Below are 25,305 nucleotides of genomic sequence, written 5' to 3' on the forward strand. Positions count from 1 at the left end.
AGGAGACTATGTCGATAAATGATGTTCTTGTGAGTTACCTATTTGATTACAATAAAATTTTATAACTTCTTTCCAGATAATGATTGACTTACCCTCATACGCCGAAATTATCTCTATCGAACTTGACGAACGCCCCACTGGAGTTTTGAAGGTGAAGGTGAAGCCATCAGAATAGCAACAACACAGGTAAACAATTTGTCACATTCCACAAAGGTGCTACATTTTTCGATTCCACAGCAGCAGTCTTTGCAGTTATCTACAGACAAGATTCCAAAAATGTTTGTAGTTGAAAAAGTAATTAAATGTCTACAACAGAAGAATAAGACAACTTCATTTCTATCTGGCTTGTATGTAGACTGTAATTTGTGCTCTGGCTTACACATAGACCGTAGTATATCATACATTCTGCTCAGTACATGCCGCGTAACTCGTGGTACACTTTTGTGTTTTGACAGTCATGACTTCTTCGCCAGAATGAAATCTTCGTCCACGTAGGAGTGCTTTCATTCGTGGAAAGAAATCAGGTGAGTAAAGAAGGTGCCGCAAAACGGTAACCTGTTGCCTTGCAAGTTGTTCTTGGAGGGGGACAGAGCGCTGTCTTGTAAGCATAACCAGTACTTCACACACCAAAGCTCAAGACGCTAACGAGGAGTCGGTGTTCTACTTACCGTTCCGTAATCTGGGATGAGTACCATGTGAATAGTTTCATTTGAATAAAAAAAAAACAGTTCAAGCATCACCTTGCCCTTTACCTGACTTGCCTCGGATTTTATTCTGTCGTGGCAATATTGGCATTTTTCAAATGGTGGATTGTCGGTAGGTGCGTATTAGCACAGGAACTACCATGTATCACCTGCAGAGAAACGTCGAATCATCGTCAGAATTGCTAGTCGGGTCTCCATAAACCGTCATGCGACGGTCTTTCATCAGAATACGTGGCACACAGTGCTGGGTAAAACGCTACATGGTCAAGTCAGAATGTTGGTAGCATGTGCAGTGGCTGTCCCTGCTGGGATATGATCTAACGTTTGCTAGCGTTTGGCACGCAACAGCAATGCAACCTCTCTCTGTAGTCTTGAAAGGGGACTGTCCCGGGATTTTCGAGTTTTGGCCGTAACTGTGAATGAAGTTAGGAATCTGATAAATGTACTCAACATCTTTAGTATCGGTTTAACCACATTCCTTGCAAGTCCGTTGCTGAGACAACAGATCTTCGTCAGAGAGGTTAGTAGCGTTCAGTGTGTGTCAGACGGTCTGGCAGTGTACTTGCTTTAAAAAGGACGGAAGCTGGCCTGCCGTGCAGTGGAGTCAATAATATTTAGAAAGGATTTTCTAACGGTATTTTTTCGATACTACGTGCGATTGTATTAATGGATAAATTACGGAAGTCAGCGTGTTATCTAATCCAGTTTTTTTATGTTCGTAACTCTGTGGTTTCTTATTGTTAGAAATTTACATATGATTGAAATATGGCGTAGAAATTTTGTACTGCAATATATAGTTTTGTGCTGTAATTCTAACAAGTATAAATGAAAGTAACTGTACACAGGAAATTTATTATTGTTGCAGTGGTCTTCAGTCCTGAGACTGGTTTGATGCAGCACTCCACGCTACTCTATCCTGTGCAAGCTTCTTCATCTCCCAGTACCTACTGCAGTCTACATCCTTCTGAATCTGATTGGTGTATTCATCTCTTGGGCTCCCTTTACGATTTTTACCCTCCATGCTGCCCTCCAATACTAAATTGGTGACCCCTCGATGTCTCAGAATATATCCTACCAACCGATCCCTTCTTCTAGTCAAGTTGTGCTACAAGCTCCTCTTCTCCCCAGTTCTATTCAATACAATTAGTTATGTGATCTACCTATCTAATCTTCAGCATGCTTCTGTAGCACCACATTTCGAAAGCTTCTATTCTCTTCTTGTCTAAATTTTTTATCGTCCATGTTTCACTTCCATACATGGCTACACTCCATACAAATACTTTCAGAAACGACTTCCTGACATTTAAATCTGTACTCGATGTTAACAAATTTCTCTTCTTCAGAAACGCTTTCCTTGCCATTGGCAGTCAACATTTTATATCCTCTCTACTTCGACCATCATCAGTTATTTTGCTCCCCAAATAGCAAAACTCCTTTACTACTTTAAGTGTCTCATTTCCTAATTTAATTCCCTCAACATCACCCGACTACATTCCATTATCCTCGTTTTGCTTTTGTTGATGTTCATCTTATATCCTCCCTCCAAGACACTATCCATTCCGTTCAACTGCTCTTCCAAGTCCTTTGCTGTCTCTGACAGAATTACAATGTCATCGGTGAAACTCAAAGTTTTTATTTCTTCTCCATGCATTTTAATACCTACTCCGAATTTTTCTTTTGTTTCCTTCACTGCTTGCTCAATATAAAGATTGAATAACATCGGGGATAGGCTAGAACCCTGTCTCATTCGCTTCCCAACCACTGCTTCCCTTTCATGTCCCTCGACTCTTATAACTGCCATCTGCATTCTGTACAAATTGTAAATAGCCTTTCGCTCCCTGTATTTTACCCCTGCCACCTCCAGAATTTGAAAGAGAGTATTCCAGCCAACATTGTCAAATGCTTTCTCTAAGCCTACAAATGCTAGAAACGTAGGTTTGCCTTTCTTTAATCTTGCTTCTAAGATAAGCCGTAGGGTCAGTATTGCCTCACGTGTTCCAATATTTTTACGGATTCCAAACTGATCTTCCTCAGGGTCGGCTTCTACTAGTTTTTCCATTCGTCTGTAAAGAATTCGCGTTAGTATTTTGCAGCCGTGAATTATTAAACTGATAGTTCGGTAATTTTCACATATGTCAACACCTGCTTTCTTTGGGATTGGAATTATTATATTCTTCTTGAAGTCTGAGGGTATTTCGCCTGTTTCATACACCTTGCTCACCAGATGGTAGAGTTTTGTCGGGACTGGCTCTCCCAAGACTGTCAGTGGTTCTAATGGAATGTTTTCTACTCTGGGGCCTTGTTTCGACTCAGGATTGTCAAACTCTTCACGCAGTATCAGATCTCCCATTTCATCTTCACCTATATCCTCTTACATTTCCATAATACTGTCTCAAGTCCATCGCCCGTTGTATAGACCCTCTATATACTCCTTCCACATTTCTGCTTTTTCTTCTTTGCTTAGAACTGGTTTTCCATCTGATCTCTTGATATTGATACAAGTGGTTCTCTTTTCTCCAAAGGGCTCCTTAATTTTCCTGTAGGCAGTATCTATCTTACACCTCGAGAGATAAGCCTTTACATCCTTACAGTTGTCCTCTAGCCATCCATGCTTAGCCATTTCTCACTTCCTGTCGATCTCATTTTTGAGTCGTTTGTATTCCTTTTTGCCTGCTTCAGTTACTGCATTTTTATATTTCCTCCTTTCATCAACTAAATTCAACATTCCTTCTGTTAGCCAAGGACTTCTACTAGCCCTCGTCTTATTACCTACTTGATCCTCTGCTGCCTTCAGTACTTCATCCCTCAAAGCTACCCATTCTTTTTTTACTATATTTCTTTCCCCCAATGTTGTGAATCGTTCCCTAATGCTCTCGCTGAAGCCGTCTATAACCTCTGGTTCTTTCAGTTTATCCAGGTCCCATCTCCTCAAATTACCACCTTTTTGTAGTTTCTTCAGTTTTAAACTACTGACCACAATCTACCAATAGATTTTGGTCAGAGTCCACATCTGCCTGTAACCTCCCCCTCACTTACCGACCTTAATGACAGTGAAAAATGAAACCGCGTGTACCTAATGGGAGTTTTGGAAAAGCAATCGTCACCGAAGTTAACCTGTCGGTAAAGAGGGAGGAAAGGGTTACATCTAAATGAAAGGAAATGTGCTAATGAAACTGGTGGAAATTAATTTTGAAAAGGGGTAAAGTTAATAAAGAAAGTAAATGTGCAGCCGTTACGTTAACAGTTAACTAGCGGTAATTAGGTATTTGAGATTTGGGGGAAATCACTGTCGCCAGTCCTAAGGACAATTACTATAGTAACTGAAAAAGAAAGGTTATTACACATATAATTAGCACTAGAAGCATGGCAACTGAAGGTTGACACGCGTAGTGTGAAAACTGAAAGTTTGTCAGAAGTAATAAATTTCGCTACACCCTGACTTAATTTAGCAAAAGAATTAATAAAACAGGAAAATCGAAAGTTAATTTAGTGACTGAAGTTAATAGTGAGCTTTCTTTCTGAAGCACATCGAAATTCAGTAAAATACGGTTAGTCTTGGACTACCTCAACAATCATTTCAAAAGCTACTTGAATCTACGCAATTTAGAAATAAGAGATTTAACTTTGAACTTGAATTAAATGATTCTGAACAATTAACAATAGTAAAATTTAGTACGTACCAAGCTGAGCTGCAGTCACAGGTAAGCTAAATACGCTAACAAAACTCGCACTCTTAATTTGTGCTTATGTAATCTGAATATTGTAGCCAGCTGACTTTGAAATTAAAGCAGTGAAATCGAATGGTATAATTTTAATGCTGGCGTTTGAATTTCAACGACACTCGGGTTCATTTCGGAAAAGGAAGGGACCCTGCTTGGTAATGCAATTGGGACAATGAGCAACAAAGGTTCATACTACGTTGCTGTAATTACAGTTACGAAAATGGTACAGTATGAAAAGCTGAGGTCTGCCATACAGTTCTAAAACTTTACTTGCTTCCAGACTTCCTTGTTGGTGGATTGAAGGTTGAAGCCGTCGATCGAGGAGGTGGCGACAGTCACTCATTGTCGGCCGTCGCTGTTGCAGAAGCTGGATGTTGGCGCGCCTTCTTCTCGACACGGTCACCAGGCGAAACGGGCTCTTGATGTGCGCCAGCTAATGCTTCCCGTCCGCGACACCATGTCAGAAACTATCATCGCAAGTCGAGCGCAATTACATGCTGCCAAACCCCGAAAGCGCGGCAACTCGCGGGAGCGTCACACAACACACCTGCTCCACCCGCTACTCCAGCCAGACTCCTTCTCTCTCTGCCCGCGCTCCACGCGGCAGAGTTAACTCTACCAAAGATCCTACACACTTTGATTCTTCACACGACCTATCGACGTAATCGTTCGATAGCAGTTTTCCCTAGGCAAGACCCAGCGTAAAAATACAAATAATATTTACGAAACAAACCAATTATACATCGACATAAATGCATAAATATACAAATAGTAAAACAATTACAATATACAAAGAGACAGAAATGTCATATCTTGAGGTAACAAAGCAAGGAAAGAAAATAATACAATAGATGGAAATAGGAGGCTATGCATTTCCGGCGTTACACGTGCCCCACATTGTCTGAGGATGTTCGTGTAACGTAAACAGACTCAGAAAATGTCCCAAAAAAGAAACAGCGGAAATGCATACCCTCAAAACATAACAAAATTTAGCATTCGTCTAATTAATCGTAAACCAATTTTGAGACGATAATAATTGAGTGGAGATACTCCTAATCTTATTCCACTCTGTCATCTTGCACAAAGTAAAACAGGTTGACAACATATCAAAATTCATACAAAACATAGAAAATGGTTTAGCTATTCCAAAATCATTAAAATTCGTAACACTATAAAAAATGGAATACTATTTGCAAAATTAATGAGAGTACATGGTCATAAAAAACAGGTATATCAAAATACGCAAATTAATAATTAATTACATAGAATACGTATTTCATACAAACTTTTCACAATTAATATTCTCGTCATGAGTGTGCACTTACGCTAAACAAGAAAATAGTATACAGCAGATCGACAAAAACATAAATATTGATAACAGAATTCTTTCACATCAGCTGTCCAGGAAGAAAAACAACTCCGCCTTCCGTACCCGCAAGTACAAAGAATGCCGACAGCGGCACAAGAGCCGACAGCGGCACAGGAGCCGACAGCGGCTTCGCCTCGCCAGTGTTGTTGCGTCCGCCTGTGCGGCACGCTTGATCTCACTCGCCCTTGTAACGGCGTTTCCAGAACGTCCGTTTCACTGAATTCTTTAGGAAAAACTCACTCCCGAGTAATCTCAAGGAGTCCATAAACACTATCACAGTGGATAACTCAACACTGTCCATCATCACACGCATGTACTAGCCTGAAACTTAAAACAGCGTCTAAGTACATCGGCAATGACTAATAAAAACACACATTCATGAAATATTACAGAAAGTTACAAAATCATATTTACATTCCTTAATCTACTGTGACTCAGCTGAAAACTTAAACTAGCTGCTTGGATTTTTCAGATTATTACTAATCAGTTACTCTTTAATCATTTAGTCAAAAATAATTGCTTATTAATTACAACTTCTTTAATGACCTCTAGGTCAGGCAATAGCATCGTAACATGGCACATCCTTAAATCTTACACTCTATATTTACATACTGTACAAATTACCCATTGTGTGGTATTAATCGATCCTAGGTTGGTACAATTTCAAGTCTACAATATTCCGTATACCTAATCGTTTTCCAGAGCTTGGATACTCTAAGCTATAAGCATTTGTGTGAGGTATACCAATGACTTTATATGGTCCATTATAAACAAACTTAAATTTAGAGATTTCATTGTCTATCTCGCTCTATTTCTCATGAGCTTTTACAAGTACTAAGTCTCCGATTGCAAACTTAGCAAAACGCGCTTTTGCGTCATGACGACGTATGCGAGCATCGGCTTTTAGCTTCATTACTTCTCGCAAACGATCTTTTTTCACACCAATACTAATGTCAATCCGTGGAGGGAATTTGATTATCTCTTCCAATTCACTTTCTACATTATTGTCAATGCCGAGATTCTTCACATTACAGTAGTTCAGATTCATACCTACGTCAATACCATCCGGCCAGTTAACAATGTGTATAAGCTGGTATTGCCTATGCACACCGTCTCCTGCCTCGTCAAAACTAACTACTATTGTTTTATTTTGTGACGTACATGTCAAAGTTTTACTTTCGCAATTAATCACTGCACGGTACTTTAATAGCCAATCTAACCCGATAATTACTTCCGTAGTCAAGTCTGGCACGACGACAAACTCTTGTTCAAATCGTGCCCCACATATCTCGAAGTTGACAAAAATCTGTTTTGTGACCGGTTTACTGGCCTTCCCAGTAGCACCGATAATTTTCACTCCTGCTACTGGCATAACTACGATGCCAGGTCTGTCTTTCAGTAACTCAAATATTTTCCCAGATACAGCACTCAATTCTGCACCGGTGTCAATCAACACGTTTAGTTGTAGGTCATGCATATTAACAGACACTACTATCTGTCTACACTTGTCCTCGGCTGTTTCTTTATTTTCCCACAGTAAATCCTCGTCTATATCCAGGTCATTCCAGAAAAAACCATCCGGCTTTGACCCTAAATCCGGCTTATCTGGCGGCTTTTTCAGCCTCTGTTCACATACAGTTTTAATTTCAACACGTTTGTCCTGAGGCTTAGCCTGTAGCTTCGCCTCCAATACCGAAACCTTTTCCTGTAACTCGTCAACTAGTGAGTGTTGCTTTGCTATCAATTCATTAATCGTCACCTTTGTTGATTCCACTTTGGTCAGATTAATCTCATCCGCCAATCTACCTGGAGGAATGTGTCCAGTAGTTTCTGCAATTACTTCCGCTACATCTGCGCAACCCACACTGCTATCGTCTGACCGTATAATGTCAGCTCTAACCTCATACACGCTGTAATCTATGTGCTTTTCTACCAATCGTGTCCGGCTATCACTAAAATTTTCGCAATCTTTCTCCTTAATACTCTCGCAATGTTTAATTAAACTGGAGGTTTGCGTCGGGTGGGTCGGTTACTTCTACCACTGAAACTTTCGGTAAGGTCTGCCGGTTAGGGCCAGAACTTTCCGTTACTACTTCAACATCTAACTCCTGCGGGACGAAACACGACGAATCTTGCTCGTGCTCCCCCTTAACATCAACTATTTCTAGTAAAGTCTGCCGGTTAGGGCCAGAACTTTCTATCATTTCACAAAGACTATCTTCCTGCCGGACGAGACGCGGCAAATCCTGCACGCGCTCCCCATAAACACTTCTCCCATACAGACCCCTATAATCTCTTAGTTCGTCGTATAAGCGACCGAACTGCCTTAACCAGACCTCATCCCTCTCTGCATCCCCTCGCTCGATGACGGACGTTTTATCCGACATCTGACCTTCTCTCAACAATTGCGAATCATTCTTAAACTCAATCTCCAGTTCCGCTGTGGGTATTACAGCTGCCACTTTATGATCGATTTCCGGAACACTACTTAAATTGTTCTCACTGACAGCGAATGTATTTTCTACTGCCGTGTATACAGCTGATCTACTACTTGTGGGCGCACTCTTTTCTCTTAACACTGGCACACTCTCCCGCCGTTGATTATTCCATACGGAATTTTCATAACGGCGACACCTGGGTTTTCTCTTGTTACTGGGCCGCCAAAATTTCTCCACGCCCGGTCGGCCCCTCACCGGCGCGGCTAATGGTTTCCCTGTCTCGTCCCAGCAGATACGCTCCCCGGATGCTGCTGAGGCGGCTGATCACACCCTCTGGCGTTATTACTATTCTGCGAAGCCCGTATCACGCTAGTGTGATACTGGTTTCCGTCATTCCTGTTATTATTTGCATTGTACCGATTCTCATTACGGCCCCAACCACTATTGTTATTGCTGCCAAGATTGCGGTATGCATTATTCCCATAGTTATCATTGTTGTGGTTGCTGTGATACTCGTTGTTGTTACCACGGCCCCTACCACTGTCGCGATTATTGCGCCAATTGTCCTCGTCCTCAACTCTTTCCAGGAAATCCTTGACTGTCCTATAATTGCTTCCTACGTAGCGTTTTGTATCATCTGGAAGCTTCTTGTACAGTTCCCAGACTATTTCGGATTCCGTGGGGCGATCACGCAAATATTCCAACTTGCGGATCCAGCCCTCACAAAACTCCTTCATCGAACCGCGCGAATTCGCATCGAAAGGCCTCGATACGACAAATTCGCGCCAGACACTTTGCTGTTTTTGCTCTGACCAGTATTCAGCCAGAAACAAATTTTTAAATTCGTCAAAAGTTAGGTTCGTAATGTTGAGGTTTAGGCCCCAACGCTTGGCATCACCAGCCAGCACATCAATAACCGCATTAATTTTCTCTCATTAGTCCATGATCTGGGTAAAACTCTTTCACAATTCTTAATGAAATCCGTCGCGTGTATACCGCCTTCTTTCAAGGGGTCGAACCGCTCCTCTTTCGTCAACAATTCCGAACTATGTGCATAGATTGGCACACAGCTCTGTTTTTCGTCAAGTTTCTTTTCTAATTCCGACACTCTTGTAATTACTTGGAAAGTGGCTGTCGCAAGCGTTTCCACTTCCCTCCTTTTCTCTTCGCAGGTATTAGCCTGCTCCCGCACTTTAGTATCTACTTCGGACACTAAAGCCTTTAAAGTTTCCACTTTCTTTTGATCCTCTTTTTTCACTAATTGAATTTGTTCCGTCACCTTATTCTCGATGATCGGAGCAACTGACTCTCCTACACTTTTCTCGATTCTGCTAATTTCGGAATAAAAACGAGTATTTATGCTCGCAATTTCCGCCTGAACGCCTATCATTTCCTGTTTAAGATTACCGATTTCGGTATTAATTACAACAATATCTTCTTTGATTTTATCAACTTTTGTATTAACAACTCCAACATTGTTGTTAACAACGTTAATAGCTTTGTTCTGATTGTCTAGCATCCGTTCAATTTTTTCAGACTGAGCTTCTTGCTTGGCAGCCTGAGCTTCTTGCTTGGCAGCCCGAGCCTCTTGCTTGGCAGCCTGACCTTCTTGCTTGGCAGACAGAGCTTTAATTTCTGCCGATTGACTCTTGATTTCGTTAATCAAAACATTCAATAAATCAGTTAAATTCCCGGAAACTACCGGTTTTACTTCTGTAGCGGCTTCCTCTTTAATTGTCCCCCCGTATTCGTCATCAAGGGATTCACATTTGATTTTCACTTCCGATTCCGAAACATTTTCTAAAGTGTGGAATTCCATTTCTGCTCTTTGTTGCGTTTCGGCGGTCGCGTCTTTCATGCTAGCCGCCTGCCCCTGAGCAATGGGTACCGCGGTGCGCGTTTCCCACTGTTCGACCGATTGTTCCGTATCCAAGTCTACCAAATTTTGGCAATTGTTGCCTTCACTCATTGTAATAATTTTCAATATAAATGCCAAACCTCAAATATAATTAGGATTACTCCCACTACTTATTCTCGCTGACGTAACGGCCTGTACGTAACCAGTACTTTGTTACGAGATTTGCACAATGCAAAATTCGTGTCCAGAACAACCTCAAATCCGAAGATTGTTCTGTCACCAGGTCGCCACGTGTGACCTCCCCCTCACTTACCGACCTTAATGACAGTGAAAAATGAAACCGCGTGTACCTAATGGGAGTTTTGGAAAAGCAATCATCACCGAAGTTAACCTGTCGGTAAAGAGGGAGGAAAGGGTTACATCTAAATGAAAGGAAATGTGCTAATGAAACTGGTGGAAATTAATTTTGAAAAGGGGTAAAGTTAATAAAGAAAGTAAATGTGCAGCCGTTACGTTAACAGTTAACTAGCGGTAATTAGGTATTTGAGATTTGGGGGAAATCACTGTCGCCAGTCCTAAGGACAATTACTATAGTAACTGAAAAAGAAAGGTTATTACACATATAATTAGCACTAGAAGCATGGCAACTGAAGGTTGACACGCGTAGTGTGAAAACTGAAAGTTTGTCAGAAGTAATAAATTTCGCTACACCCTGACTTAATTTAGCAAAAGAATTAATAAAACAGGAAAATCGAAAGTTAATTTAGTGACTGAAGTTAATAGTGAGCTTTCTTTCTGAAGCACATCGAAATTCAGTAAAATACGGTTAGTCTTGGACTACCTCAACAATCATTTCAAAAGCTACTTGAATCTACGCAATTTAGAAATAAGAGATTTAACTTTGAACTTGAATTAAATGATTCTGAACAATTAACAATAGTAAAATTTAGTACGTACCAAGCTGAGCTGCAGTCACAGGTAAGCTAAATACGCTAACAAAACTCGCACTCTTAATTTGTGCTTATGTAATCTGAATATTGTAGCCAGCTGACTTTGAAATTAAAGCAGTGAAATCGAATGGTATAATTTTAATGCTGGCGTTTGAATTTCAACGACACTCGGGTTCATTTCGGAAAAGGAAGGGACCCTGCTTGGTAATGCAATTGGGACAATGAGCAACAAAGGTTCATACTACGTTGCTGTAATTACAGTTACGAAAATGGTACAGTATGAAAAGCTGAGGTCTGCCATACAGTTCTAAAACTTTACTTGCTTCCAGACTTCCTTGTTGGTGGATTGAAGGTTGAAGCCGTCGATCGAGGAGGTGGCGACAGTCACTCATTGTCGGCCGTCGCTGTTGCAGAAGCTGGATGTTGGCGCGCCTTCTTCTCGACACGGTCACCAGGCGAAACGGGCTCTTGATGTGCGCCAGCTAATGCTTCCCGTCCGCGACACCATGTCAGAAACTATCATCGCAAGTCGAGCGCAATTACATGCTGCCAAACCCCGAAAGCGCGGCAACTCGCGGGAGCGTCACACAACACACCTGCTCCACCCGCTACTCCAGCCAGACTCCTTCTCTCTCTGCCCGCGCTCCACGCGGCAGAGTTAACTCTACCAAAGATCCTACACACTTTGATTCTTCACACGACCTATCGACGTAATCGTTCGATAGCAGTTTTCCCTAGGCAAGACCCAGCGTAAAAATACAAATAATATTTACGAAACAAACCAATTATACATCGACATAAATGCATAAATATACAAATAGTAAAACAATTACAATATACAAAGAGACAGAAATGTCATATCTTGAGGTAACAAAGCAAGGAAAGAAAATAATACAATAGATGGAAATAGGAGGCTATGCATTTCCGGCGTTACATGCCCCTGGGAATGCCTTACAATTTAAAACCTGGTTCCTAAATCTCTGTCTTACCACTATCTGAATAATTTCTTTTATTTCATCATACATTTCTTCAATTTCTTCGTCATCTGCAGAGCTAGTTGGCATATAAACTTGTACTACTGTAGTAGGCGTGGGCTTCGTGTCTATCTTGGCCACAATAATGCGATCAGTATGCTGTTTGTAGTAGCTTACCCGCACTCCTATTTTCCTATTCATTATTAAAGCTACTCCTGCATTACCCCTATTTGATTTTGTATTTATGATCCTGTATTCGCCTGACCAAAAGTCTTGTTTCTCCTGCCACCGAACTTCACTAATTCCCACTATATCTAACTTTAACCTATCCATTTCGCTTTTTAAATTTTCTAACCTACCTGCCCGATTAAGGGATCTGACATTCCACGCTTCGATCCGTAGAACACCAGTTTTCTTTCTCCTGATAACGACGTCCTCGTGACTAGTCCCCGCCCGGAGATCCAAGTGGGGGACTGTTTTACCTCCGGAATATTTTACCCAAGAGGATGCCATCATCATTAACCATACAGTAAAGCTGTTTATCAGATAACAATCACTTACAGATACGAGTTCAGAAGGCTTCGATTATACTTTCAGTCATGCGTTCTGTTTGAACGGTTCGTGGCCGCCCAGCGTGCATGTCGTCAATCACTCTGTTTGTCCACGGTGAAAAAAGTCGGTGCCACCTACACATAACACTGAGAATCAGTACGTCGTCGCCATAAACCTGTTGCTGCATCAAATGGAAACTTTTTGGTAGCGGTTTTGCCAAATTATTGGAACAGTTTGATGTTTGTCCGTTGTTCCAACTGCGACATACTCGAATTAATGCCGGCAATGGAATCACCGTCGGAACAATAGCCGTAGTTTTCCTTAGAATGCATGCACTCGGCTGTCTCCTGGAGGGACAAGAGACTAACTCACATGTTACCATACAACGGCGATACCTAGGCTTTATAATGCACACGCCGCCACTCTTCACCTCGACTGAGGACGTCATGACTGTGCCACGTGTTATCATTATGATTTGGATCAACTGAAGGATTTGCGACAATAATAACTGTAACTAAGAGGGCTGTCCAGAAAGTAAGTTGCGATTGATCGCGAAATGATAACCACAGTGAAAATCAGAAATGTTTCATTTGTAACAGTTAGCTACACCTTTCAGCTACTTCTCTACGTAGTCGCCGTTCTGACTCAGACATTCGTTGTAGCGTTGTACCAACTTTCCAATACCCTCATCATAGAAGGCAGCCGCCAGTGCTTTCCGCGAATTCTCTGCGCTGGCCTAAAGCTCGTTGTCTGTGCCAAAATGTTGTCTTCATAGCCAGCGGTTCGTTTGAGCAGAGATGAAACTCAGTGGGAGACAATTACGGGCTGTATTGTGGGTAACCAAACATTTCCAATTGAAAAGATGCAGGAACATCTTCATTGACCCAGCAGAATGAGCTGAAAATTGTCTTGAAGAAGAAACCGCACGACCGTTATGTAATGTTGGTTGCATACCTTCAGGGGAAAAATTCTCACCAGGCCCTCGTACTTGGCGGGAGACACTATTTTCTATAACATCTGTATGCGCTCACTAAGAGCTCAGGAATGAAAAGAGCGACGTAATTCTACCTAGCGGTATACTAGAGACACTGCCCAACACATCTTTGCAAAGCTTTATCGTATTTTCATAGTCGTTTCCATTTCGCAACCGATCGTAACTTACTTTCTGGACAGCCCTCGTATAACACGCAACTCATTCACTACGCCTAAGGAGAATGTGAATGTTTTAGAAATAGTAATTTGTACGATTATCTGTGCTCGTGATGTTACACGATAATTTGAAGTATTATTGTAGTTTAAACGGTTTCCTAGCCGTCTTCATCGTCTTCTTCTTCTTCTTTTATGGACTCATCAGACTACGTCAGTCAATCATTTTAGCATCGTCTTCCTCAGTAAGTTTTCTTCCCGCATTGTCCAGTTGTAACGCCGGAAATGCATATCCTCCTATTTCCATCTATTGTACTATTTTTTTCCTTGCTTTGTTACCTCAAGATATGACATTTCTGTCTCTTTGTATATTGTAATTGTTTTACTGTTTGTATATATAGATTTATACATTTATGTCGATGTATAATTGGTTTGTTTTGTAAATATTATTTGTATTTTTACGCTGGGTCTTGCCTAGGGAAAACTGCTATCGAACGATTACATCGATAAGTCGTGTGAAGAATCAAAGTGTGTAGGATCTTTGGTAGTGTTAACTCTGCCGCGTGGAGCGCGGGCTGAGAGAAGGAGCGTGGCGGGAGTAGCGAGTGGAGCAGGTGTGTGTTGTGTGACGCTCCCGCGAGTTGCCGCGCTTTCGGGGTTTGGCAGCATGTAATTGCGATCGACTTGCGATGATAGTTTCTGACATGGTGTCGCGGACGGGAAACATTAACTAGCGCACATCAAGAGCCCGTTTCGTCTGGTGACCGTGTCGAGAAGAAGGCGCGCCAACATCCAGCTTCTGCAACAGCGACGGCCGACAATGAGTGACTGTCGCCACCTCCTCGATCGACGGCTTCAAACCTTCAATCAACCAACAAGACTGGAAGCAAGTAAAGTTTTAGAACTGTATGGCAGACCTCAGCTTTTCAAACTGTTCCATTTTCGTCAATATAATTACAGCAACTTAGCATGAACTTTTGTTGCTCATTGTCCCAATTGCATTACCAAGTAGAGTCCCTTCCTTTTCCGGAATGAACCCGAGTGTCATTGAAATTCGAACGCCAGCATTAAAGTAATATTCTATTTCACTGCTTTAATTTCAAAGTTCAGTTAAAGTCTCAGAGCTGGCTACAATATTCAGATTACACAAGCACAAATTAAGAGTGCGAGTTTTGTTACCATATTTTAGCTTACCTGTGACTGCAGCTCAGCTTGGTACGTACTAAATTTTACTATTGTTAATTGTTCAGAATCATTTAATTCAGGCTCAAAGTTAAATCTCTTCTTTCTAAATTGCGTAGATTCAAGTAGCTTTTGAAATGATTGTTGAGGTAGTCCAAGACTAACCGTATTTTACTGAATTTCGATGTGCTTCACAAAGAAAGCTCACTATTAACTTCAGTCACTAAATTAACTTTAGATTTTTCGGTTTTATTAATTCTTTTGCTAAATTAAGTCAGGGTGTAGCGAAATTTATTACTTCTGACAAACTTTCAGTTTTCACACTACACGTGTCAACCTTCAGTTGCCACGCTTCTAGTGCTAATTATATGTGTAATAACCTTTCTTTTTCAGTTACTATAGTAATTGTCCTTAGGACTGGCGACCGTGATTTCCCCCAAATCTCAAATACCTAATTACCGCTAGTTAATTGTTAACGTAATGGCTGCACATTTACTTTCTTTATTAACTTTACCCCTTTTCAAAATTAATTTCCACCAGTTTCATTAGCACATTTCCGTTCATCTAGATGTAACCCTTTCCTCCCTCTTTACCGACAGGTTAACTTCGGTGACGATTGCTTTTCCAAAACTCCCATTAGGTACACGCAGTTTCATTTTTCACTGTCATTAAGGTCGGTAAGTGAGGGGGAGGTTACACGTGGCGACCTGGTGACAGGACAATCTTCAGATTTGAGGTTGTTCTGGACACGAATTTTGCATTGTGCAAATCTCGTAACAAAGTATTGGTTACGTACAGGCCGTTACGTCAGCGAGAATAAGTAGTGGGAGTAATCCTAATTATATTTGAGATTTGGCATTTATATTGAAAATTATTAAAATGAGTGAAGGCAACAATTGCCAAAATTTGGTAGACTTGGATACGGAACAATCGGTCGAACAGTGGGAAACGCGCACCGCGGTACCCATTGTTCAGGGGCAGGCGGCTAGCATGAAAGACGCGACCGCCGAAACGCAACAAAGAGCAGAAATGGAATTCCAAACTTTAGAAAATGTTTCGGAATCGGAAGTGAAAATTAAACCTGAATCCCTTTATGACGAATACGGGGGGACAATTAAAGAGGAAGCCGCTACGGAAGTGGAACCGTAGTTTCCGGGAATTTAACTGATTTATTGAATGTTTTGATTAACGAAATCAAGAGTCAATCGGCCAAGCTAGACAATCAGAACAAAGCTATTAACGTTGTTAACAACAATGTTGGAGTTGTTAATACAAAAGTTGATAAAATCAAAGAAGATATTATTGTAATTAATACCGAAATCGGTAATCTTAAACAGGAAATGATAGGCGTCCAGGCGGAAATTGCGAGCATAAATACTCGTTTTGATTCCGAAATTAGCAGAATCGAGAAAAGTGTAGGAGAAGCAGTTGCTCCGATCATCGAGAATAAGGTGACGGAACAAATTCAATTACTGAAAAAAGAGGATCAACAGAAGGTGGAAACTTTAAAGGCTTTAGTGTCCGAAGTAGACACTAAAGTGAGGGAGCAGGCTAATACCTGCGAAGAGAAAAAGAGGGAAGTGGAAACGCTTGCGACAACCACTTGCCAAGTAATTACGAGAGTGTCGGAATTAGAAAAGAAACTTGACGAAAAACAGAGCTATGTGCCAATCTGTGCACATAGTTCGGAATTGTTGACGAAAGAGGAGCGGTTCGACCCCTTGAAAAAAGGCGGTATACACGCGACGGATTTCATTAAAAATTGTGAAAGAGTTTTACCCAGATCATGGACTAATGAGAGAAAAATTAATGCGGTTATTGATGTGCTGGCTGTTGATGCCAAGCGTTGGGGCTTAAACCTCAACATTACGAACCTGACTTTTGACGAGTTTAAAAATTTGTTTCTGGCTGAATACTGGTCAGAGCAAAAACAGCAAAGTGTTTGGCGCGAATTTGTCGTATCGAGGCCTTTCGATGCGAATTCGCGCGGCTCGATGAAGGAGTTTTGTGAGGGCTGGATCCGCAAGTTGGAATATTTGGGTGATCGCCGCACGGAATCCGAAATAGTCTGGGAACTCTACAAGAAGCTTCCAGATGATACAAAACGCTACGTAGGAAGCAATTATAGGACAGTGACTGATTTCCTGGAAAGAGTTGAGGACGAGGACAATTGGCGCAATAATCGCGACAGTGGTAGAGGCCGTGGTAACAACAACGAGTACCACAGCAACCACAACAATGATAATCATGGGAATAATGCATACCGCAGCAATAACAATAATGGTTTGGACCGTAATAACAATCGGTACAATGCAAATAATAACAGGAATGACAGAAACCAGTATCATACTAACGTGATACGGGCTTCACAGAATAGTAATAACGCCAGAGGGTGTGATCAGCCGCCTCAGCAGCATCCGGGGAGCGTATCTGCTGGGACGAGACAGGGAAACTATTAGCCGCGCCGGTGAGGGGCCGAGCGGGCGTGGAGAAATTTTGGCGGCCCAATAACAAGAGAAAACACAGGTGTCGCAGTTATGAAAATTCCGTATGGAATAATCAACGGCAGGAGAGTGTGCCAGTGTTAAGAGAAAAGAGTGCGCCCACAAGTAGTAGATCAGCTGTATACACGGCAGTAGAAAATACATTCGCTGTCAGTGAGAACAATTTAAGTAGTGTTCCGGAAATCGATCATAAAGTGGCAGCTGTAATACCCACAGCGGAACTGGAGATTGAGTTTAAGAATGATTCGCAATTGTTGAGAGAAGATCAGATGTCGGATAACACGTCCGTCATCGAGCGAGGGGATGCAGAGAGGGATGAGGTCTGGTTAAGGCAGTTCGGTCGCTTATACGACGAACTAAGAGATTATAGGGGTCTGTATGGGAGAAGTGTTTATGGGGAGCGCGTGCAGGATTTTCCGCGTCTCGTCCCGCAGAAAGGTAGTGTTTGTGAAATGATAGAAAGTTCTGGCCCTAATCGGCAGACTTTACTAGAAATAGTTGATGTTAAGGGGGAGCACGAGCAAGATTCGTCGTGTTTCGTCCCGCAGGAGTTAGATGTTGAAGTAGTAACGGAAAGTTCTGGCCCTAACCGGCAGACCTTACCGAAAGTTTCAGTGGTAGAAGTAACCGACCCATCCGACGCAAACCTCCAGTTTAAACATTGCGAGAGTATTAAGGAGAAAGATTGCGAAAATTTTAGTGATAGCCGGACACGATTGGTAGAAAAGCACATAGATTACAACGTGTATGAGGTTAGAGCTGACATTATACGGTCAGACGATAGCAGTGTGGGTTGCGCAGATCTAGAGGAAGTAATTGCAGAAACTACTGGACACATTCCTCCAGGTAGATTGGCGGATGAGATTAATCTGACCAAAGTGGAATCAACGAAGGTGACGATTAATGAATTGATAGCAAAGCAACACTCACTAGTTGACGAGTTACAGGAAAAGGTTTCGGTATTGGAGGCGAAGCTACAGGCTAAGCCTCAGGACAAACGTGTTGAAATTAAAACTGTATGTGAACAGAGGCTGAAAAAGCCGCCAGATAAGCCGGATTTAGGGTCAAAGCCGGATGGTTTTTTCTGGAATGACCTGGATATAGACGAGGATTTACTGTGGGAAAATAAAGAGACAGCCGAGGACAAGTGTAGACAGATAGTAGTGTCTGTTAATATGCATGACCTACAACTAAACGTGTTGATTGACACCGGTGCAGAATTGAGTGCTGTATCTGGGAAAATATTTGAGTTACTGAAAGACAGACCTGGCATCGTAGTTATGCCAGTAACAGGAGTGAAAATTATCGGTGCTACTGGGAAGGCCAGTAAACCGGTCACAAAACAGATTTTTGTCAACTTCGAGATATGTGGGGCACGATTTGAACAAGAGTTGATCGTCGTGCCAGACTTAACTACGGAAGTAATTATCGGGTTAGATTGGCTATTAAAGTACCGTTCGGTGATTAATTGCGAAAGCAAAACTTTGACATGTACGTCACAAGATAAAACAATAGTAGTTAGTTTTGACGAGGCAGGAGACGGTGTGCATAGGCAATACCAGCCTATACACATTGTTAACTGGCCAGATGCTATTGACGTAGGTATGAATTTGAACTACTGTAATGTGGGGAATCTCGGCATTGACAATAGTGTAGAAAGTGAATTGGAAAGTATTATAGACGGTGTGTCAAACGTAACACACGAACAAAGACGAGGCCGAATTTGCCGTACCTATTGCCATCACAACCATAGGGCATGGGGCAGATATGTAGCAGAATTTGAGAGAATTGTGGACACCTCGAGACATGAATCGACGGGATTTTCTCCAGAGGAAATCCTGTTGGATGACAGAAGTAAAAGTTTAGTGGAAGAGATAATCAAATTCCCTCCACGGATTGACATTAGTATTGGTGTGAAAAAAGATCGTTTGCGAGAAGTAATGAATCTAAAAGCCGATGCTCGCATACGTCGTCATGACGCTAAAACGCCTTTTGCTAAGTTTGCAATCGGAGACTTAGTACTTGTAAAAGCTCATGAGAAATCGAGCGAGATAGACAATGAAATCTCTAAATTTAAGTTTGTTTATAATGGACCATATAAAGTCATTGGTATACCTCACACAAATGCTTATTGCTTAGAGTATCCAAGCTCTGGAAAACGATTAGGTATACGGAATATTGTAGACTTGAAATTGTACCAACCTAGGATCGATTAATACCACACAATGGGTAATTTGTACAGTATGTAAATATAGAGTGTAAGATTTAAGGATGTGCCATGTTACGATGCTTTTGCCTGACCTAGAGGTCATTAAAGAAGTTGTAATTAATAAGTAATTGATGTTGATTAAATTATTTAGGAGTTACTGAATATTAATCAATTTAATAATCCAAGCTGCCAGTTTTCAGCTGAGTCACAGTAGATTAAGGAAAGTAAATATGCTTTTGTAACTAGCTGTCAGATTTCATGAATGTGTGTTTCATTAGTCATTGCCGATGTACTTAGACGCTGTTTTAAGTTTCAGGCTAGTACATGCGTGTCATGATGGACAGTGTTGAGTTATCCGCTGTGATAGTGTTTGTGGACTCCTTGAGATTACTCGGGAGTGAGTTTTTCCGAAAGAATTCAGTCAAACGGACGTTCTGGAAACGCCGTTACAAGGGGGAGTGAGATCAAGCGTGCCGCACCGGCGGGCGCAACAATAATGGAAAGACCGAGCCGCTGTCGGCTCTTGTGTCGCTGTCGGCTCTTGTTCCCCTGTCGGCATTCTTTGTACTCGCGAGTACGGAATGTGGAGTTGCTTTTCTTCCCGGACAGCTGATGTGAAAGGATTCTGCTGTCAATATTTATGTTTTATTTTATCTGCTGTATATTATTTTCTTGTTTAGCGTTAATTGGACATGACGAGAATATTAATTATGAAAAGGTTACATAAAAATGTGTATTCTATGTAATTAATTATTAGTTCGCGTATTTTGATATACCTGTTTTTTATGACCATGTACTCTGATCAATTTTGCAAATAGTATTCCATTTCTTATAGTGTTACGAATTTTAATGATTTTGGAATAGCTAAACCATTTTCTATGTTTTCTATGAATTTTGATATATTGTCAACCTGTTTTATTTTGTGCAAGATGACAGAGTGGAATAAGATTAGGAGTGTCTCCACTCAACTATTATTGTCTAAAAAATTGGGTTATGGTTAATTAGACGAATGCTAAATTTTTTTGATGTTTTGAGCATATGCATTTCCGCTGTTTCTTTTTTGGGACATTTTCTGAGTCTGTTTACGTTACACGATCATCCTCAGACAATGTGGGGCACGTGTAACGCCGGAAATGCATATCCTCCTATTTCCATCTATTGTACTATTTTTTTCCTTGCTTTGTTACCTCAAGATATGACATTTCTGTCTCTTTGTATATTGTAATTGTTTTACTGTTTGTATATATAGATTTATACATTTATGTCGATGTATAATTGGTTTGTTTCGTAAATATTATTTGTATTTTTACGCTGGGTCTTGCCTAGGGAAAACTGCTATCGAACGATTACATCGATAAGTCGTGTGAAGAATCAAAGTGTGTAGGATCTTTGGTAGTGTTAACTCTGCCGCGTGGAGCGCGGGCTGAGAGAAGGAGTGTGGCGGGAGTAGCGAGTGGAGCAGGTGTGTGTTGTGTGACGCTCCCGCGAGTTGCCGCGCTTTCGGGGTTTGGCAGCATGTAATTGCGCTCGACTTGCGATGATAGTTTCTGACATGGTGTCGCGGACGGGAAACATTAACTAGCGCACATCAAGAGCCCGTTTCGTCTGGTGACCGTGTCGAGAAGAAGGCGCGCCAACATCCAGCTTCTGCAACAGCGACGGCCGACAATGAGTGACTGTCGCCACCTCCTCGATCGACGGCTTCAAACCTTCAATCAACCAACAAGACTGGAAGCAAGTAAAGTTTTAGAACTGTATGGCAGACCTCAGCTTTTCAAACTGTTCCATTTTCGTCAATATAATTACAGCAACTTAGCATGAACTTTTGTTGCTCATTGTCCCAATTGCATTACCAAGTAGAGGCCCTTCCTTTTCCGGAATGAACCCGAGTGTCATTGAAATTCGAACGCCAGCATTAAAGTAATATTCTATTTCACTGCTTTAATTTCAAAGTTCAGTTAAAGTCTCAGAGCTGGCTACAATATTCAGATTACACAAGCACAAATTAAGAGTGCGAGTTTTGTTACCATATTTTAGCTTACCTGTGACTGCAGCTCAGCTTGGTACGTACTAAATTTTACTATTGTTAATTGTTCAGAATCATTTAATTCAGGCTCAAAGTTAAATCTCTTCTTTCTAAATTGCGTAGATTCAAGTAGCTTTTGAAATGATTGTTGAGGTAGTCCAAGACTAACCGTATTTTACTGAATTTCGATGTGCTTCACAAAGAAAGCTCACTATTAACTTCAGTCACTAAATTAACTTTAGATTTTTCGGTTTTATTAATTCTTTTGCTAAATTAAGTCAGGGTGTAGCGAAATTTATTACTTCTGACAAACTTTCAGTTTTCACACTACACGTGTCAACCTTCAGTTGCCACGCTTCTAGTGCTAATTATATGTGTAATAACCTTTCTTTTTCAGTTACTATAGTAATTGTCCTTAGGACTGGCGACCGTGATTTCCCCCAAATCTCAAATACCTAATTACCGCTAGTTAATTGTTAACGTAATGGCTGCACATTTACTTTCTTTATTAACTTTACCCCTTTTCAAAATTAATTTCCACCAGTTTCATTAGCACATTTCCGTTCATCTAGATGTAACCCTTTCCTCCCTCTTTACCGACAGGTTAACTTCGGTGACGATTGCTTTTCCAAAACTCCCATTAGGTACACGCGGTTTCATTTTTCACTGTCATTAAGGTCGGAAAGTGAGGGGGAGGTTACACAGTATCTTTTCATCCACTCTGATATTTTTAGTCCTTTTTCATCCGTAAATATCATTTTTACCGTTTCTCGTTTTTCTATTTTTGGTTTAAATCTTATTTTTATATTTTTCAGTTTCTTTAATTTTTTTGTTTTGTTTTGCAGATCCCCCATGTTTAAGTCTAGGTCTTTCATGTCCACCCTGATCCTTTATGCTTCCTATTGGTTGCTTCATGTTTCAGAGTCTCACTATAATTTTTCTCGATAATCTGATACCCGGTGTCCTCATAATATGACCAAAAAAAAAAAAAAGGATCTTATTTTTCCGCACAGGATCTGTAATGGGCTCCAGTTCACTGCACACTACTTCATTTGGCTCTATCTGCCGTTGTCCAGCTTTTTAATATTTCTCGTTTGTGCATGTTCTGGCTATTCTTCTCTCCTTTTAGGATTTAGTCAATGCTGTTTTTCTGGGTGACTTGAAAAGAGTTTCCCTTCTGGTTGGACCACCGTCTTGTAATTTTTTAAATTTAGTTTGACAGATATTTTCAGCGTATGTAGACCATGAAAATGTTAAGCTTTTATCATTTTGATAGTTCTCACATGCCATTCAGATTTCTCGTCCAAATTGTATGTTAAAATTTTCAATATGTGTTTCACTGTTTCTACTTTTCTGTTATTTATGTTATGCCGTCGATTACTAGTGAATCTGCTACCATTATCTCAGTCTTCTGAATGATACCAATAGTCCTATTTTTTGTACTACATTTTCTAGGCTTTTTATTTGATTTATAGCTTCTTAAATGTTATTAGCAAGTAATCCTAAGTACCTACGAAAACCAAGCAGTTTACGTTTATTTGATCTTTCTTGGTTTTCATTCTTATGTTTTAGCATTTTTTTGTACAATTCCCTCATCATGTAGTTGAGTGCACAGTTGAGAAGAAACGGCGATAAACCATCTCCCCGTTTAGCTCCACTTTAATCGTAAAAGTGTCAGATATTTCTCCTCTGAATTTTACTTTACATTCAGCATTTGTTACAGTTAAGTTTATCATTTCTATTAATTTGGGATAGGGACCGAAATAACTTAGTATATTGAAGATCTGTGGACATAACTATAAGGTTTTTTGAAGTCTACAAATGTTATAATTTGTTGATTTTGTCTGCTTTTGTAGTAATCCATTACCTATTTCCGAAGTGATTATGTGTTCTGGGCACCTTCTATAGGGTATAGGGCCTCCTTGGTATTTTTCTAGTTCCATTCAAGTTGACCTTTACAAAAATTGTATAGAATTTTCCATATGGCTTTCTATGCGATGTCTAAAGGGAAGCTTCGGATCTCTTTCAAAGATTTGTAGACTTCATGGTTTGTGCGTGGGCTTATATATTTTTGCTGGTGTTTTGATAACGGTCTCTTTGTTTCAAGTAATACTGTGGAATTTTATCAATTTAGTAATTTGTTAAATGTTTCTGCTAAAATTTCTATGTTTTCTCTGCTGTTGGGACTCTTATTATTTTTATCATTTAATTTTAAAGTTGGAGGGTCTTATCTTTATAGATGTCTGCCAAATATTTTGTAGTAATCCCTTGAGTTTGAGTTTGTTTTCTCGTTGTTTGTTTCGATCATTAGGAACATATCTTACTGATATTGAAGTTTAACTATTCTTATTATTTTTTAGATTATCTTCCTCTTCTCTGTGAGTTTAAGTGTGATTCCTCTGTTTTATGACTCTGATACATTAACCAGGCTTGATGTCTATCTACCATTGTTTTATCTCACTCGTTTTCCACCACTGATTTTATTTTCCTTGGATTTTCTGAGGGTACCTGTTCAGCTATTTGTTTGAACAGGGGAACTATTTCCTCTAGACCAACTGTTAGTTTTATATTTCTTGTTTGTTCTTCATATTTCTTGTTACTTATCAGTTTATGAGGGTTGTAGGTTCTCTTCTTGGGATGGGATTGTTTCTTTGTCAAGGAAGTGAATTTAATTTTTATTTTTATAGTGTAATGATGTGATCCAGTATCTGTCCATCTCAGAACTTTCACGTAGTAGAATTGGCTGTGATAATCTTTAGCCATTCAGGTATGATCTAGTTTCCATTTTTGGTTTTTTTCAGTCTGGATGTTTCCAAGTTTTGTGTTTGTCCAGTTGTACTATTGTACCACCATGTTGTTAGAGGCAAACAGCACAAAATTTGCTTTATGTTGTTTGCACAAAAATCATAGAGCCCGCAGATGAAGTCACTGGAGGCATTTGTGCAAGTTCCTGTCATAGGAACTGTTGTTAATAGAATGATCGCAAAGAAATTATAAAGTAAATCATCTATAAATGCAGCTTGCGAATAGGAAACGGAAGCAGTAGTACGAAATAGAAGCAACAATCAGCCTACAGAGTCGAATATTTCTCTTAGTGGAATAGTAACATAGTGGTTCTTCTAAGATGGCTGTAATATTTATCAATTTTGGTATCTTAAAAATCTGTACATTACCCCACTTTGTTTATTTTATTTTAGAATACTATAATATTTTGCGTAATTCTTTACTTCTGCAAACTACTATTCACGAAGAAACGTCTGGAGGTACTTGTACTACAGATAGTACAAGCAATTGTGATAAGTAATGGACAGAAAACTGACAATATTAATGTACGTACAGAAAAATATTCATCGTGATTCTGTAGTTAATACAATATATATTCGAAAGAATGTGATGCACATAAGGGAAGGTTTATGCAAAATATAATTCCACGTTAAATCAACACAGTAACATAGTAACAAACATAAAAGGTGTGACAGACAGCATGAATGAGCTACAATGCAAATTATAATCTTTTGTCCTTGATAAAGAAATAAGCTCTGATTCATCAATTCCACGTTGTCTTTTAACACGATACGACATTACTGCCGATCCTGTGCACATAACTTCACATCTTGTAGAAACCATGGGATTATTAAATGTCTTACACGTACAGGGTACCCCAACGTATA

The sequence above is a fragment of the Schistocerca cancellata genome, chromosome 5, assembly GCF_023864275.1.
Source record: "Schistocerca cancellata isolate TAMUIC-IGC-003103 chromosome 5, iqSchCanc2.1, whole genome shotgun sequence".
In the NCBI taxonomy this organism is placed as follows: Eukaryota; Metazoa; Arthropoda; class Insecta; order Orthoptera; family Acrididae; genus Schistocerca; species Schistocerca cancellata.